At 35.6% G+C, this 7,366-nt stretch overlaps 1 pseudogene; it reads left to right on the top strand.

Annotated features, from left to right (window-relative positions):
* The first annotated feature begins 313 nt into the window (after positions 1–313).
* LOC107868778 lies at positions 314–5,799 on the top strand (annotated as a pseudogene).
* The last annotated feature ends 1,567 nt before the right edge of the window (positions 5,800–7,366 follow it).

Raw genomic sequence — 7,366 nt, 5'->3', positions numbered from 1 at the left:
CATTCCCCAAAATTTTTACCCTACAAGGAGATTTGACATGCAAAAAGAAAAAAAAAAAAAACGAAAACAAATTGTCCAAGAGTAGTAATGATTTGATTGAAAGCTTCCATTCTAATTGCATTTACGATACGTAGTATTTGATTGGATTCAATCTCCAACAGATCGGCAAGTATAAGTTTCTCTATTTTCTCAATACTGATTTGTGGATGAATCTATCCTAGTTGATTAGTTGGCAAAAACCTAATATGATTATTTTTATTGTATGTTATATCTGTATTTGTGAATAATTTTTACTTTGGCGCTGAATTTGTTCAAGTGATGTCTCACCTTATTCAGACATGCAAGATAAAAATTTGAAGTCCTTACAGGATGGCTGAAGGGAGAGATATCCTCCGACCACTTGTTATTGAAATGGAACTATATTAAGCAAGGTTAGTTAGAAATAACTTGCAATTTCAGCTCCATGTGTGGTGTTAAAGTATGTGAACTACTAGTGAATAGTAATTCTGTTACGTTGTTTGTTTCCATAGGTTGGCTTTGCTGGGGATGATTCTCCAGGAGCTGTTTTCCAAAGTATTGTTAGCCGTTCTCGTCACACTGCTGTCATGGTTGGTATGGGACAAAAAGATATCTATGTTGGTGAAGAAGCTCAGTGTAGAAGAGGTATTTTGACTCTAAAATATCCCACTGAAAAAGGCATAGTAAGCGACTTACATAACTGGGATGATATGGAGGAAATGTGGCGTCACATCTTTTACAATGAACTCCGTTGTTCTCCCTGGGAGCATCCCATTCTTCTGACTGAGGCACCACTTAACCCTGAGGCACATAGAGAGAAAATGACTAGTCTTGTTCAAGAAATTCAATGTTCCAGGCATGTATGTTCCGAACCAGGCTGTTCTTTCTCTATATATTAGTGGTCGTACAACTGGTAAGCACAAACGGACTACCAACATATTCTTGCTCCCTAGTATTCTAGTCAGTCACTAAGTTCGTTTGTCACTTTTTCAATGAGGTATTGTGCTTGATATTGGTGGTAATATGAGCCGGACTATCCCCGTCTACGAGGGGCATGCCCTTCCCCATGCTATCTCGTGGTTTGATCTTGGTGGTGATCAGCTTTCGCATTATCTCGTGAAGATTTTCTTGGACAGTGCTCGTTTGGATCTTCTGCCTACTATTTATATAGATATATTTCTGTGACAAACAAAGGGAACGGGGAGAGTAAAGCTACAAGGAGGAAATATAAGGAAATTGCAGCTATAAATTGCTACAAAAAAGACTGCAGTGAAAAAGGAGAAGCTGAAACTTTTTGAGTGTTTTCTATTTTTCTGGATGGTTACAAATGCCTAATGTCATCCCCATTTATATTTGTGTAGGGATGATCCTAGATACTACAAATCTAGAGTGTTTTGTATTCTTCCACAAAAATCTCCCTCAAATATCTAGCACCTTCTAATATCTAGATCTTTCTTAAATACACATATCAAATAACTATGTTATCCTTTTCTAGATTATTCTACCTAGAATTACCTAGAATATCTTGATATTTCTTCAACATGATTATTCTAGAAATTACGCTAGACTATTCTAGAGACTTAACTAGAAATCTGTAATTCCAAAAAATCTACTTTAATATTTTTACACTCCTCCTTAAAGTGAATTTTTGGATGCTACCCGAAACTTGTCGCGGAAGAACTCAAGTGAAGCTTTGAAATGCACCTTAATAAAAATCTTGATAGTTTTTGCATAACTCCTCTTTCTTTTTCAAATGCTGAAGGTTTCTCGTTAATGATTGGCCCTTGTTGAGTTTTATTATGTTGAGTTCTCGAGCTCCCCCTTTCTCTGTCTACAACTTCATTATCTGGTGACCCAAATATGATGGAAAAGTTTGAAGCTCTAGGATTCAAGATTTTAGAACTTACTCTTCTGAAGCAACTCCATAACACAAGGATATTTTTTTGGTATCAGTCTTCTCATTTGATTTGATGATGATCTTTTGTTCAGGCCTACCAACCAGCTCCTAAGTATCATTTTTATTAATCATGGCAAGGTCCTCCTCCGTTGCGAAAATCCAAGATTTATAACTTATTGCTTCTTCAAAAGAAGATGGTTCCACAAAAGCAAAATTGTATTGCTCATAAACTTCATCTAGTGACCTGGTCTTCAGAACGGGAGAATTAGTTGTCAATTCAACATCTTAATAGTGTTCTGCTCCAGTAACAGGACTGGAAAAAATATCACTCGTCTGCGGATTTAGAGTTGCAACTGAAGTACTACCATCTTGGTTCTTTACAACAATATTTATATCCCAATCATAGTGGCTAGACTCGTCCACCGCAAGATCTCTACTAATAAGCACCTTCTTCGTACGAACATTATACACTTTGTACCCTTTTGCAGTTGTGTTATAGCCCAACAAAATACAGATTTCTACCTTGTTTTCCAATTTTCCTTTTTTAGCATCTGGAACATGGGCACAGCACACCGAACCAAATACTTTTAAGTGTCTCGCAGACTGCTTTATACCCTTCCATTCTTCAAATGGCATCATATCTTGGAGTGCTCTAGTAGGTAACCTGTTCAGCAAACAGATGGCAGTATTGATCACCTTAGCCCAAAAGTATTTAGCCATCTTCTTTTCTGCTAGTATACATTTCGCCATGTCCATCACGATTCTATTCTTTCTCTCAGAAACCCCATTTTGTTCTGGAGCGTAGATCACAGTAAATTATTATTGAATGCCCACATCTTTACAATACTTGCTGAACTAATGCGAAGTATATTCTGTTCCCTTATCTGACCTGATATACTTCAATCGACAGCCACTCTTACTTTCTACCATAACCTTGAATTCTTTGAAAATAGAAAACACCTTAACTTTGCTACTTAAAAAATAGACCCATGTCATTCGAGTTAGATCATCTATAAAGAGAATAAAATATTTATTCCCACTCAAAGAAGTCGTCCTCATTGGTCTGCATATATCTGTATGAACCAACTCTAGCTTTTCCTTCGCCCTCCAAAGACTTTCTTTAGGAACGGATCGTCTATGAAATTTATCAAGTTGAGATGACTCACAAACATCTCGGCACATGTCAATTTTTGGTACATCAAGCACCATACCATTAGATTGCATATACACTAATGAACTAAGGTTGTAATACCGAACATTTGTGCCAAAGCCAAGTGTCACTAGTTTTAGCATTGAAATAGAATCTTTTAGCAAAATAGCATGAAATTGGAAAGGAATTGCCAATCATGCTAATTTTAGCTACTTCACATCCTTTAGGATCATTAATGAAATATTTTTTATCCTTAAAATTAAGTGAATAATTATTGTAAACCAACCGAGAAACACTGAACAAGTTTTAAGTCAAGCTTGGCACATAAAGAACATCGTTTATGGTTTTCATACATTTGTCCATAGGGAATTTCACTGATCCTCTTCCTTCAGCTTGCACTAGTGCACCATTTCTAAGCTTCACTTTGGTCCTATCCGACCTATCCAGGCTAAGAAACAGATTTTCATCAATCGTCATTTGCCTTGTGCACACACTATCGACATACCAATTATATCGATCAACATGTGATATGTGAGAAGCCATGAATACCTCCTCCTTTATTTTTTCAACTTGGTGATCTTCCACAAAATTTACTCGTTGGAAAGACTAACCACTTTGAGTTTGCTTTTTCCTGCAATGCTTCTCAATGTGCCCAAACTTCTTGCAGTATTTGCATTGAATAGGAGACCTCTTGGACTTCTGCCAACAATTCTTCCCTAAGTGGTTTGTCTTCATACAAATACCACAAGGTGGAAATTTTTCTCTCCTTGACGATTCACCTTGGTATCCACCAGATTTTCACCTTTTCAGAGTGGTCTGAAGAAACCTTTTTTCCTTTCTTTTATTGCTTGAATTTATGCGTTACTTGAAAAAAAACTTTGACTATCCCTTCACTTCTTATAGTTACTTGTTGCTCTTGGATTTTCAACTTAGAGATCATCTTAGCTATTGAAAGAGTAGTCAAGTCACTACTCTTCAATAGATGAGATTTTTGATTTAAACTTATCCGAAAGGCTGACCATGATCTTCTCTACAACTTTCTGATCGGGAAATTTTTCACCAAGTATCCTTATTTGGTTCACAATATCCATCAACTTAGAAGAGTATTCTTTCACACTATCTGAATTCTTCATCTTTAAGAGCTCAAACTCTATCATCAAAGCTAAGACGTTAATAGAATCAACTCTTTTGTTTCCTTCGAACTCCTCCTTGAGCTTATTCTAGGCTTCTTTGGCTTTCTCACAAGCCATAATCCTTCTAAACATCACTTCCATAAGGCTTGAATGTATGCAAGTGAGATCGAGCTCTTGAAGATATAGTCACTAACTCATCATACTTTTTGATATCATTGACAGTTGGGTAGTCTCTCAATGGCTAGACAATAGGTTCTCCTCTCTCAACAATATTCCATAAGTTGATAGCTTTTAAATAAGCCTTTATTTTAATGGCCCAAATAGGATAATTCTCTCCAGAAAAAAATTGGAGGATCCATCATTGGTTGATTTTTTGGTGCCATATTTTTCAGCAAACAGATCCAAGAAAAGAGCTTAAAAGAAGATGAACCAATCAATAAAAAATAGATTTAGATCCGTAAAAAATGGGCTCTGATACCATGTCACAAAAAAAAGGAATGGGGAGAGTAAAGCTACAAGGAGAAAATATAAGAAACCCGTAATAAATGGGCTCTGATACCATATCACAAACAAAGGGAATAGGTATAGTAAAGCTACAAGGAGAAAATATAAGGAAATTGCAGCTGTAAATTGCTACAAAAAAGACTGCTGTGAAGAAGGAGAAGCTGAAACTTTTGAGTGTTTTCTATTTTTCTGAATGGTTACAAATGCCTAATGTCATTCCCCATTTATACTTGTGTAGGGATGATTCTAGATACTACAAATATAGAGTGTTCTATGTTCTTCCACAAAAATCTCCCTAAAATATCTAGCACCATCTAATATCTAGATCTTTCTTAAATACACATATCAAATAACTATACTATCCTTTTCTAGATTATTCTACCTAGAATTACCTAGAATATCTAGATATTTCTTCAACATGATTATTCTAGAAATTGCACTAGACTATTCTAGAGACTTAACTAGAAATATATGATTCCAAAAAATCTACTTTAATATTTTTACAATTTCATCTTATAAAGGAGAAGACTACTTATGTTGTATTGGATTTTGAACAGAGAATTAAGAAGGCAAAATGTTTCCCAAAATCATTTAAGAATGGCTATGAGCTTCCTGATGGAAGTGTCATTAATATTGGGGTTGAGAGGTTTTATTACCCTGAGGTCCTCTTCCAGCCATCATTGAATGGAGTAGAAGCATCAGGAATTCATGAAAAATCCTACAACTCAATCATGAGAAATGATGGTGATATTAGGAAAGATTTATTTGCAAACATTGTGCTTAGTGGTGGGTTTTCTATGTTTCCTGGCATAACAGAATGTATGATCAAGGAAATAACTTCTCTTGCTCCAAGTTGCACAAAGATCAAGGTTGTTGCACCACCCGATAGGAAGTACAACACCTAGATTGGAGGATCAATTCTAGCTTCCCTCTGTACTTTCGAACAAGTAAGTTTCTTTCTACTTAATTGATCAATTGTTAACTGTTTTAAGCTCAAGGCATTTAGCAGCTAACATAAATGTCCTATGTAAATGTGCATAACACATGATGAGTATCATGAATCTGGTCCCTCAATTGTCCACAGGAAGTGCTTATAAGAGAACTTAAATCCTCCTAATGAGTCCTGTGGAACGTGAATTTTCTTTGCTTGGGTTTATTGAGAAAAATATATGAGAATTATATCATTACCAAGTTTTGTATAGAAGGTAGCTCGAAAATGGTTTCACAAGAATCATTTTAAGTATTAAGAAGTGTTGGGTTATTGAGTCTTTTTCCCTTCCAATGTGGATAAATGAAACCCAATTTAGACCAACTCATTTTTGTCCATAGGCCCATTACTATGGAACATATATATTAATCTTTTTTAGGTCTTATTCACCATCACAAAAAGAGTTTTTAGCAGCCAAAGAGAGAAAAATAGTGCATATTTTTGCACCCTAAATTTTAGCCACAACTGGCAACTTTAAATTGCGATTTCCGCTTCGTTTCTTGTCCGATTGAGCTAATTTTTGAATAATTTGTTTATATCATCTCAATATTTGATTAAGAACTGATGGAGGTGGATTTGGTGTCCTGTAGCTCCTATTCTTCATTCTTGAATAGTAGCTGCGTTTTGGTGCTTTCGTTTCTTTATTTCTCTAGTATTTGGTGCTGTATTTTATGTATTGTTGTTTTTTGTTTGGAACTTTATTGGTGTATATTTTGAAGAACAATATTTTATCTCTTGGTAATTATAGTGGAGGTTTTGGTCCCGTAATTTTTTTCACTCTTCACATTGAAGGGTTTTCCACGTAAATTTGGTGTCTTGTTATTCCTGTCTTATCGTATTTGTAGGGTGATTTTTTTGCTTCCATATTATTTTTTTCTTGGATTTGATTGTCTCCTCTTGGTTCAAGTTGAAAGGAAAATTTTGGATATGGGTATTCTTCCGCTGCTACCCTGTCGGGTATTTTCATTGTGCCCTTGCCTCTTTCCCAACAATTTTTGATTTGAATGATGGAGGAAAATATGATCAAGATGATGTATTTTAATGGTAGTAACTACCATACTTGGAAAGTCAAGATGAAAGATCCTCTCTTTGTGAAGAAAAGGCATTTACTTGTGCGTCTACTAAACCTTAATCCATGACAGACGAGGATTGAAAATTTAAGAACTTACAGGTTTATGGCTATATCAGACAATGGGTTGAAGATAATGTTAGAAATCTTATTGTGAATGAGATACATGCCAGAAGTTTGTAGGACAAGCTTGAGACACTTTATGCTTCGAAGATTGGCAATAACAAGTTGTTCCTGCTTAAGCAATTGATGAATATCAGGTATAAAGAGGACAGTCCTATTTTTAATCATATTGATGATTTTCAGGGTGTCCTTGACCAGCTCTCCGGAATGGGTGTAAAGTTTATTGAATAAATTCAGGGACTTTGGCTTCTTAATACTCTGCTTGGCTCTGGGAAACTGTTCTTGTTTTCTTTACTAATTATGCTCCTGGTGGTATTGTAACTATGGAATATGTTAAGAGTGGTGTCTTGAGTGAAGTGATATGAAGAAGATCTCAGGCCTCTTCTACTTTATCTTCACACTCTGATGTTTTAGTTACTGAAGAGGGGAAAGGGGGTGAAATAAGTCTAGAGGTTCCAATGATAGAGATAAAAGTAGAAGCAAG

Source organism: Capsicum annuum, chromosome 4, assembly GCF_002878395.1.
Source record: "Capsicum annuum cultivar UCD-10X-F1 chromosome 4, UCD10Xv1.1, whole genome shotgun sequence".
In the NCBI taxonomy this organism is placed as follows: Eukaryota; Viridiplantae; Streptophyta; class Magnoliopsida; order Solanales; family Solanaceae; genus Capsicum; species Capsicum annuum.
The sequence above is the reverse complement of the archived record's forward strand: the minus strand, read 5'-3'. Positions and strand labels throughout refer to the sequence as shown.